This window comes from Octopus bimaculoides, chromosome 13 (assembly GCF_046866305.1).
Source record: "Octopus bimaculoides isolate indiv1 chromosome 13, ASM4686630v1, whole genome shotgun sequence".
Lineage (NCBI taxonomy): Eukaryota > Metazoa > Mollusca > Cephalopoda > Octopoda > Octopodidae > Octopus > Octopus bimaculoides.
This window is the reverse complement of record NC_142940.1, coordinates 59,443,923-59,456,282: the sequence shown is the minus strand read 5'-3', so window position 1 is coordinate 59,456,282 and position 12,360 is coordinate 59,443,923. Positions and strand designations below refer to the sequence as shown.

At 38.1% G+C, this 12,360-nt stretch overlaps 1 protein-coding gene across 17 annotated transcripts in view; it reads right to left on the bottom strand.

Moving 5' to 3' along the window:
* Window positions 1–11,793, bottom strand: part of LOC106876689 (protocadherin Fat 1) — a 223,371-nt gene extending 211,578 nt beyond the window's left edge. For all 17 annotated transcript variants that reach the window (XR_016244056.1, XR_016244057.1, XR_016244061.1 and 14 more), the window contains exon 1: window positions 11,690–11,793. The gene's annotated coding sequence lies outside the window, so the exon portion shown is untranslated. The remainder of the gene's footprint in view (window positions 1–11,689) is intronic.
* Window positions 11,794–12,360: the final 567 nt, after the last annotated feature.

The window sequence follows — 12,360 nt, the reverse complement described above, 5'->3', positions numbered from 1 at the left end:
ACATACATACACACACACACACACACGAATATAGACCTTGCACCAGTACAAAAGTTTCGAGTTTTCTTTACCTTACCAAGAGTCATATCTATATTAAACATGGCCCCTGAAGAGAGTGAAAGGAAACTCCAAACGCCCGTACATGCGTATGATTCATACATACATACATTACACACACACAAACATATATATACATATTAAAGTCTGTCATACCGGCCATGACGAAGGGAAATAGCCCTGAAACTCGAGTCACCTTTATATATTTATATTTATATATTTGATCCTTTATATTGAACACTCAATATTTCATCTACATTCAATACTTTCTTTCATGGTGCCATCCATTTTTATTTTATTTTATTTTATATTATATATTGTATATTATATTATATTATATATTCCATATTCTATACCCCACATTGGTTCTGCAGGAATATAAATAAAACATAAAAAGCAGACAGTGTTGGAACTCTTTTAAACAAAATAATATATATATATATATATATATATATATATATATAGCACACCCTAAGTTTTAACATGTATTGAGTACATTACTGAACAGTGGGGTTTCTTTTTGTTTGATCGGTTGTCAAGCGATGTAGGGGGGGGGGGACAAACACAGAAACGCATGCACACAGACACACACAAATATATACACACATACATATATGCATACGACGGGCTTCTTTCAGTTTCCGTCTACCGACTCCACTCACAAGGCTTTGGTCGGCCCGAGGCTATAGTAGAAGACACTTGCCCAAGAACATAACACACAATCCTGTTTGGAATTCGAACTCATGTTTGTGAATCTGATGCTTTAGACCGATCACAACGGCCAGAGTAGGGGGTTATCTCTCTCTCTCTCTCTCTCTCACACACACACACACATAAGGGATCGATAGGTCCTTCATGAGTCATAGCGTCATAATAGAACCCGTATGTATTCACTTCTGAACGGGGGACGCCGGACCGTTTCAGGATTATTCACGTTTGCCAGCTGATCAGATTGGATAAGTTTGAAACGAAGTGTTTTACCCAAGAACACAAGGCATCGGCTGGTCTAGGAATCGAAATCACGACCTTGCAATCATGAGTGCAATACTCTAACCATTCAGCCACGCGCCTTCACACAAGCCGTGTGCGTGTGTGTGTGTGCGTGTGTGTCTAGTTTATTTAAGCCGGTCCGGCGGCTGTGTGCTTGTGCTGAGAGCTTTCACTGGATCACTCTCTAAAAAGGAAGAACGGAAATGTATGTATATGTATATATATATATTTATATATATATATCTATATTGCATTTTTTTGTGTGCATGTTGTCAATGGGTATAAATATTCTATGAACGTGTAGGCGTGTGTGTACGTGTGAAAGTATGTTGCTTAATACGAAAAGAATAAAGAAATTTAATATATGATCATTACTATTAATAATAAAATACTATTGGTGTGACCAATCCTACGAAATTGAAGTTAATTCATATAAATTTACACACACAAACGGACACCATAGAGAAAAAAGCACCTGTCTGTATGAACTTGCCAGGAAACGATATCCTTGTTACATCATGCAAAATATTTAAAATATTTATGGCTATTGTTTATTCATAAGAACACTTGTGCGGAGTAAATATATATGTTTGTGAAGAGTATCTTGTTACGACTTATGTATGAATGTACCTTGTGCAGCACGTAAACGTAATCTGTCTTGTTGATGGGTATGTGAGAATATAATATATATATATATATATATATATATACATACGCATATATTGTAGAGTGGCTCAAAAGTCACTTTGCATCTCAAGTTTCAAAATGAAAAATGTCATTGAAGCCACTACACACACACACACACACACACACACACACACACGCATACAAACGCACATACACCCAATCGCACGCACGCACGCACATATAAGCGTACATAATTGCACAATCATAGACGCAAGTACAGACACACATATATAAACGTACATACAATAGTACACACACACGTGTGTATGTGTGTATATATGTATGTGTGTGTATATATGTATGTATGTATATATATATATATATATATATATATATATGCTTACGTACAACCGTAAACATACACACACACACATACATACTTATGTGTGTGTGTGGTGACGGTGGTGGCGGGAGTTAAGGAAGTCAGTGAGGTAGAATGGTGCATAAAGGCAGCAGTTTGTAACTACAACCAAAATGTCCATCCAAGAAGAATGGTAGAACAGCAATTGAATTGAAGACGGAAGCAAAGAACGCTTGCTTCTTTATACATATTGTAGAGGCATGTCTCCCACTACAAACTATTTGCAAAATAAATACCAATAATCTTTTCTGCTATAGGCACAAGGGTTAAAATTTTGTGGGGATGAGACTAGTGGATTATATCGACCCCAGTGCTAAACTGGTATTTATTTCATCGATCGCGAAAAGATGAAAAGTAAAGTCGACATTGGTGGAATTTGAACTCAGAACAAAATAGGCGATATGCCGCCAAGCATTTTGTCCGGTGTGCTACCGATTCTGCCTGTTTGTAATAAAGGCACAAGGTCAGAAATTGAAAGAATGGGTGCAGATTATACCGACCTTAGTATTTCATTGATATTTTATTTTATTGACCCCGAAAGAAACGAAGACAAACCTGAAATCGTCGCGATTATCAGTGAGATCGTCAGGAAGTTTGACTAAACATCGCAAGGCATTTTGTCCGACGCTCGATATCCTCAGTCCATGAATACATACATGCATACGTGTGTGTGTGATACGATATAGCTGTTAGCAGAGCACATTTTAACGGAAAAGTTGATGATGCCGGTTGAAGGCGACGAGCCGGCGAAATCGTTAGCACGCTGGACAAAATGCATAACAACATTTCTCCATTACGTTCGGAGTTCAAATATCGCATCCTTGCCATGTCGATGAAATAAGGAACACTCCGTCGGTTACGACGACGAGGGTCCCAGCTGATACGATCAACGGAACAGCCAGCTCGTGAAATTAACGTGCAAGTGGCTGAGCACTCCACAGACACGTGTACCCCTAATGTAGTTCTCAGGGAGATTCAGTGTGACACAGAGTGTGACAAGGCCGGCCCTTTTGAAATACAGGTTCTACTCATTTTTGTCAGCTGAGTGGACTGGACCAACCTGAAATAAAGTGTCTTGCTCAAGGACACAACGCGTCGCCGGGAATTGAACTCACGACCTTACGATTGTGAGCCGAATGCCCTAACCACTAAGCCACGGGCATGAAATAAGCATCAGATTAGTAAGTGAGGTCGATGCAATGACTAGCTCCGCCCCGAAAAAATTCCGACATCGTACCTATCGTAAAAAGAATGTTGCTGCCAGTAGTAATAGTGGTGGAGGCGGCAGCAGTGTTGGTTGTGGTGGTTTGGGGGGAGCAAAGGAGGAGAAGCAAGAATTTGAATTTTTAATATGCTGTTGCAGTCATTACTCTATCAGAGTTCACCATGGGGCACCCCTGTTTTGGGGGCATATATGTGGGGACACACACAAGCTAGGCAATCCGACGAAGCCTGCAACCAGTATTTCAACCTTGTATTTAGTGAACGTGTGGTAGTTTGAAATTTAGAACTGGGGTCGTGGAATTTTATCCATAAAATTTAGGGATACAAAACATGGCTTTGTAATTTTTTTAAAGGGTCTAAATTAAGAGGTAGGCATTTTGGTAATGAATACATTGCTGGAGTTCATGTGACTTGATTCCTATTTTACACATTTGAAAACGGTAGGGAATTTGTTGAAGGAGAAAGTCTGCTATAATGGAATGGTCAGATGAAGATTTTAATAGGGGTTTTATCAATGGCTTTTGAGGTCCTTTATTCATAAAGCCAGTCGAGAGAGAGAGAAAGAGGGGTGTTCTTTATTACTTTTAGCAAGATCATGTGACTATATAAAAAAAAGCTAAAGCAAAAAAAAAAAAAGATTAAACCAAACCAACGAAGGCCCTGCGAGAAAAAAAGGAGCAGTCAAATCTCCCTCAAAATACACTAAACTTTTCTTTACGAAAAAGGACATATTGAAAGGGTACACTGAATAAAAGACGGGACAGTCGAGGCTGAAATGCCAAATATAGCAACATCATTTGCCCCACCCAACCCCACCATCAACTACTGCATCTATCACCACCATCACCATAACCACTACCATCTCTGCTACTACTGCTACTACTACTACTACTACCATTCTACCACCACTACAGCATCTGCCCTCACCACCACCACTACTACTACTACAACTACTAAGCCAATGAGGAAGCCTTTCCCTAAAAATGGCATCATAATCCCCTTCAAATCAAATCACACACACACACTGACGATTTAATAACAGGTTGGACACATTAAATACTGGAAACCTAACCATCTCATATCGATGGTCACAGCTCAAATGACTTCGATCACAAATTTCCCTCGATCGGTGATGGGGCATCGATTTGGGGGCAATTCAACAACAAAGGCTCTTTCTCATAAATTCTTTCCTTTTCGTGTACGAATGTTAACAGTTTTAAAATGGAAGTTGTTTTGTGGAGGGAAATATCTCAGTTATGCTTAGCGTATAGGAAAGCTCCCACAGTGACTCAAGAAGACCCTATTTTAAAGTCGATTATTGTTGGTAATTAGCTTCAAGATGAATCCTGACCAAGATCATCCCCCGCTCCCCGCCCTTTTTTTTTATTAGGAATAACGACTACATCAACTAAGTTATCCATTTCTTTTAAACAGAGAGCGGTTGAAGGGGAGGCGAGGTTTGAGTGCTGCTTCTAGTAGTTAGAGGGACCATAAAAAAAGAGGGGTTCTCAACATTTTTAATATCTGAGCCGGATCCAAAATCTGAATCTTTTTTAGGGAACCACACCAAACGAAAAGAAAAGAGAGGAAAACACAAGTCAATTAAAGAAAGTTTTATTATATAGAGGAAAGACCGTTGGAAGGATGGGGGCTGCTGGAAGGATGCTTGAGGGCCACATATGGCCCTGAGAACCGCTGATATATAGAAGCTTCTTGAAATTTTTAAAAGGCATTTAGCTTAACAAGGTGGAGTTAGTCTAAGAACTATATAAGATGTTCTTTCACTCATAGACGTTTCTGTGTGGAGGGAAATGCGGCTAGTAATTAGCACAGAGGTGCTGGATTGGCAGAATCGTTAGAGTATCGGGACCAAATACCAAGCGATATCCCGTTGCGGTGGTTAGCTACGTTCTGAGTTCAAACCCTGCTGAGATCAACCACTTCTTTTTCTTTTCTTTTTTTTTTCCTCTTACCCGTCGTAGATAAAATAAACTACACTAGTCAAATACTGGGACGTAGATTTAAACGACTGATCGATAATGCTACGTGTTTCCGAGATTGCTTTCAGGCAAGAAGCTGTAAAATCCCGAATGAAATCTTAGTGACGCTTGCGTTTTAAGGGCAAACAAGAGGCCGGTTGGGTGTGGAAGTTGCAGATCACCACCACCACCACCATCACTAACAACAACATCAACAACAACACTTCTCAATGGCTATAGTATTTCTTTTAAGGTGCAAAAGACCCCAGGTAATATTAGATTTCAATGACATTGTGTAAGTTAGACGAAAGAAAATGATAACAAAAGAAAGATTAAGTGTGTGTGTTGGGGGGGGGGGAGAAGATAAAGAGAAAAAGATAACAGGTAACTCACGTGATTAACTACATTCAGAACTTCCCAGCGAACTTGTGTGAACACCATTTTAACGATGTTGAAGCTAAACAATTTTTTTTTAAAGTGTTAGACTGCTAGATTCATAAAAGCGTCCGACGAAATGTTTTGTACTATTTTATCACCGTTCTTTACATTCTGAGTTCAAATCTCACTGGCGTCAACTGTTTTTTTTTTTTCATCGATTAAGTAAACTATTAGTCAAAGTAAAGGAGGTATTCGACTATAACCTTCCCTTGTAAAATGTTGTTGTTGTTGTTGTTGGCACTCAGTCGCTGACGACGACGAGGTTTCCAGTTGATCCGATCAACGGAACAGCTCACAATTAAAAATAATTTTAAAAAAAGGCGGGGGGGGGGGGAGAGCAGTGAAGATTTAGGTGAAATTTTAGAGTAAAATATTAACTTCTTAATACGCACATTCCCCACCCCACAACAATAACCAAGATGAAGATTAAGACTGTGAATAATACCTTTATTCCTTTAATACCCAGTATTATAAGGTTTATGAGACAATTTAGACCTTAAACTCAAGATCTTTATTACATATGGTAGTACAATATACATGGGACTTCGGCGTGGTTTCGCTACAAAAGTATTAGCAGCAGCTGGGTTCTATATTACTTGGAGTTTGCTTTAAGCCTTTTCTTACCATATTTCTCTTGAAATACGCCGTTTTTGGCTTAATTAATTTTGACAATAATAAAGAATTTAGTAAAATAACTTTAACATTATTGAGCTGCTGCTCAGTTTTGATAGAGGGAGTTTAATGTTGATCACTTTAAACCTTTTGTTACCATATTTCTCTCAAAATACGATGCTTTTGTTTCAGTTAATTTTGAAAAAGAAAATTCTGGTAAAATAACTTCGTCATTGTTTGATATAAATTAATACGCTGCTTAGGGATATAGATTAACAGGAAATTATAGATTAACAGGAAATTATAGATTAACAGGAAATTACGATGCAAGGTTTTTTTTTTTTTTTATAAAATTCAGATCATTATAAAACAAGAAGCTTGCAACATAGACCCAGAGACGGCCATAGGCAGGCTAGTACCAAAAACGGTTAATACCCTCACTAAAACTTATGAAGATTATAAGCTAACGAGAGAGCCTTTATATGGTTACTCAACCTGTTTTGGAAAAGGGCATGTTATATAAAAAAAAATGCAGCCTTGGGTTTCTTGTAGATAAGAAAGAAAAAAAAAATTTTTTTAATGGATGGCCACGGCCGGAATGCTTACGATCATAAATCTGTCTATTATATCTCATTTTAGCATCTTTAAAATAATGGCGCTGAATTTCTAAACTCGCCAGAGAATGAAACAAAATGATTTGCGGTATTTGGTTGCGTTTCCTTTACGATCTGAGTTCCAATCTGCCAAGGTCAGTTTCACCTTTCACCCTCCTGGGGTCGATAAAAAAAATTAAGCACCAACCAGCCAGCCATATATTTGGAATCAATTCAACTTGCGTGCGAATGGAATTTTTGTCTTCTATTATAAGAGAAGACTAAAATAGGAGGAATACATTAACGATAATGTAGTTCCCTGGTAAGTATCAATGGGACGGTCACAGCTGGAAGGCGTTTGATCATAACTTTGCATTATGAGAGCTACACAGCACAAATAAACATCAACGCAATGACGCGTGTGTGAGTGTGTGCACGTACGTATGTGTGTATGCAGGTATGTATGCATGTGAGTATGTGTAAGGTGGTCGTCCACTTGCATCCGAGGAAGACTATTGAAGTGATTATTGAAAAAAAAGTTAGCAGAGTCTGTTGCAGAATTCTACATTTGATCCAAGAAGGCTTGCAAGACATCTCAAAGACCCTCTCTGGACCCTCACCCACCACGTCTGTTGGCTTGGTCCAGAGTAGAACCGAGGCAAAGATATCCTAGCCTCAATAAAACACGCAGGCTTGGAAGTGAGCACATATCTGCTAATATGTGTGTGTGTGTGTGTGTGTTATTAAAGACACAAATGAAATTTTATAAGGATTTCAAACGTTTAAAAGGCGGTGTCGTAACTCAACAAAGGTCAATGGTTGAAACTTAACTATTATTTAATTAAGCCCAAGATCAAACATTTGGTGGTTGTGGTAGTGGTGGCTGGAAACGAAGTAGGTAGGATCAGTCAGTCCTATCGACTGCAGTACTTGACTGGAACAATATTTTATTGACCCCACCCCCTGCCACGAAAGAATGTAAAAAAAAAAAAGAGGAGGAGGAGGATGGCCTAGCGGGATTTGAACTCAAAACGTATTGAGCCAGAACAGATACTGCAAAGACGTTCTATTAATTCTGCATTCGCATCGTCATTGCAATAATGGTCCTTTCTACTATAGGCACAAGGCCTGAATTTACGTGGAGTGGGGGGGGGGAGCTAATCGGTTAAATACCGATACCTCGGTGTTCAACTGGTACTTATTTCATCGACCCCAGAAAATTATGAAAGGCAAAGTCTACCTCGGCGGAATTTGAACTCAGAACGTAAAGATGGACGAAATACCGCTAAACATTATTGTCCAGCATCTAAACGATTCTGCAAGATCGCCACCTTTCTGCTCTTCTAATAAGAATAAAATAATTTCAGTGATTGTTGTTGTTGTTGTTGTTTTTTGACCCTCGGTCAGACCTGATTTAACACATCTATGAACGAAGAAATTCCAGATGTGGCCATCCATACTAGTCTTCTTTTTGATCAGTGATCACATTTTCCAATGTGTTCTTTATTAAGACGACAGATTACGATTTGAGGGAAATATGGTCGCTATTTCTAGAAACCTGGCCTACCACGTACAGGCTATTTTGGCTGATATAAAAAATTTAATGATTTCCAAAATGGGCACAAGGTCACAACGTTTTTGGTAGCGGGATGGTTGGGGTGGGGGTGAAATCGATTAACCATATTTCAATACTTGATTGGTTCTTTATCTTATCAACCTTCAAGGAAAAAAGATAATCTCGACCGCGGCGAGATACGAAATCGCGTCTCTAGGTCGGTGTTAAGAACGTCGGTCGGACAAAACATCTTACATGCAGTATTTGTTGCAGCTCTTTTACTGTAAGTTAAATTTAGTCTCGGCGGGATTTGAACTCCCTGTTCAAACCCAGCCGAGGTTGGCTTTTGTATTTCGCCGTTCTGGGTCGATCTAATCAATCGTCGATCTGTGCCAACATGTAAGGGGGTTAAACATAGTTTACTAGAACCGAAATCATTGCCCTGACGTGGGGCTTCTGAGAGCGGGTAAAGAGACACATTGCTTGGTAGATGAACACTGCCTTTTAGTTCAATGCTATCTAACATACACTGCCAACACACACACACACTCTCTCTCTAAGTCTCTGAAAACAGACACACACATCTATCTATCTATCTATCTATCTATCTATCTGTCTATCTAAAGACACTCACGCACACACATGATGATCCAATTCACTGATATAAAGTCTCTCTAACTGCAGCCACACACACACACACACACACACACACACACACACACACATCCACACACAAATGTATACACATATACACACCCTATGTATACCTAAATATACAGACACACACACACACACACACACACGCGCGCATGCAAACATACAAATCTACACTCACACACATTTATATTGGTATATAACACATACACACACGGACGTATATACACATACATTTGTACACACACAATATACACGTCTACACACGATACATATACACACATATATAATGCATACACACATGCACAAAGTTACATACATTCGTGTATATACATGATAAATACATGTACATGCACACATGTATATACACACGTTTACACACATGCAGGCATGTGTGTCGTCTCCTATAATATGTGTCAAATGCTAAGATAAGCCGTGAGGGAAGCTGGTGAATCGGTTTCGATTTTTCATCTGAAAAAACGATTTTGATTCGCATCACTTCAGATTCGATTTTACTTCGATTACTAACTAAGGCTAAGCCACTTCAAAGCAACGGACAGTGGGGAAAATGTATGAGTATCACCACTTCCCCCCCGGTTCATGTCATGCGGAAAGGAATGGTTATCACATTCTCGATACCCCCCACCCCCGTCCATATACACAGTCGCTGGGAACCGCTTTGTGGTTGCACTACCTGCTAGAAATAGGCAATGAAATCATAAGAAAGTCACACACTACTGTCGTTAAAAAAACGAGGGAAGGACGTATAGGATATGTGAAGTCCCTGATATGGGAAAAATAAGGCACGATGGTCACGGTTGGAACATCGTTGATCAGGACTGATCTGGATCAAATAACAATATTTTATAGAATATAAGTTTAAACAAAAAAGGCTCCCTGCAACTGCTATGCATTTAAAAAAAGAAATGCATGAATGTTACTGCATCACATATACGAGCACCTTAGACAATCTATGTGCCAACGAGGTCTCGATATGGTTGGATCGATTTGCTAGAAATAACAGCAAAATTTTCCTCAGATCACTGCCACTAATAAATAAAGGAAGAACACAGTTCTTGCTGTAATCCTAGATATACTTGTAACAAAATGAGGTGGTCATGGTTGGAATGTCTTTGGTAATGTCTCCTACCTCACGGGTGACCTTGGGCTAAAAAAACCTCAACAGTCCATGGTCTTTTGGTTCTATGTTGATGGAAATAAATAGTGGACATTTTAGTACACGTTTTTGGTACGCGGCAAGTCTATCGAGTAGGATAGGTGACATGGTTTCGATTCTCAGACGAGAAACATATTCATTATAGTTACAGCATGAAATTTTTTTCTGTTTTGCCAAGCCATTTAAACTACAATTTCCAAATATAGGAAACAGTCTGTCTAAAAAAGAAAAAGGGGGCCATATATATATATATATATATATATATATATATATATATATATATATATATATATATATATATATATATATATATATATATATATATATATATATATATATATATATATATGGACACTCACAGATTACAATACACGCATATGCATATATTTGTATAGCCGCTGGCACAGTTGTATGGTCAAGTTTGTTTCGAAAACCACGTGGGCGGTTATGGGTTCGATTCTACTGCACAGTAGGCTTGGCTTGGCTAAGAATATACTATAATACCAGGTTGTTTATACGATGTATGTGTGCTGTCTGTGCGTAAGTGTTTATAAATAAAGATCGTAAAGCGGACAATGTTTATATGTATATATATATAGAGAGAGAGGTGTGTGTGTGTGTGTGTGTGTGTGTGTGTGTGTCCTTCCTTTATGTCCCGTATTTATCAATGTCTCTGGGTATATATGTATATCTATTGCTATCCGTGTATATGCTACTATATACCCAAAGTACGCGAGATAAAGTTAAGCTTCAGTTATCAGGCTGACAACAATAGCATGAACAAGAACTGAAGGCACACACACACACACACACACACACACATATATATATCCACACACGATCAGGAAAAACGAACGCACTAATATGCGTGTGTTGTTTGTCTGTGCATATATATATACGTGTATGTGTGCTAGGGTCAACACACGCATGTATCACAGACACACACTGGATTAAACTTGCACACAATAAACATTGTTTATATATACTCATGCATGTGTGTATGTGTGTGTGTGTGTGTGTGTGTGTGTGTGTAACATATTACTCATATATACATAAATCCACACACGTACATATGACAATAGCTTAAAGTAACTAGAAACTGTACTCGCATCACGCATTGTACTTACATACATTACATACTCTAACAAACATACATACATACGTACGTATATATTTAATGAAACCTATGTCTTATACATAAACCTTATTACACGTTTTATGTCAAAGACGTACATTAAATATTTCGATGTTCACTAACAATTATATTTACATATAATCATATATATATATATATATATATATATATATATATATATATATATATAACGTGTTTATAAAACTAAAGGCTTTGTCAGAACTTACCTTTGGTGTCATCAAGTTGTATTAGATTCCATGAAAGCAAACGGAAAGCCAAGCAAAACAATATATATGTAAATAAAATATATTATATTATATTATATAAATATATATATATATATATATATAAACACTCAATATATATATATATATATATATTATATACACACTTATATGTGTGTGTTTATATACAAATGTGTTTGTATGTATTTATATATACAAATGTGTATGTTTGTTGTCTGTGTTAGTGTGTGTATATATATATATATATAAATCCCTTTAAATGTCCAAGTAAGACTCCAAAAAGCAGACAATGCTTGGTTTTTCTGTACACTCCTGCATAAAAGCTCCTGTGTGTGTGAGTGTAAGTCTGTAGAGAGAGTGACTGCGAGAACAGGCAGGCATCATAAGCTAAAACTGCTCAGTCTACGTGAGTGAGGGTGTCTGCCGCTTGTGAGTGTAGGTGTGAGTGAGTGTAGTGTACGTGTGTGTGTGTGTGTGTGAGAGAGAGAGAGAGAGTATGAGTGTATGAGAACGAGTGACAGAGTGAGAGAGGTAGTGGTGGTTGGTGTGTGTGAGACGGTGGAAGACTGACAGTGTCCGCCGCACTATCTCTCTCTCTCTATCGGTTTATCTTTTGTGTGTGTGTGTGTGTGTGTGTGAAGTAAAGAAAGTGT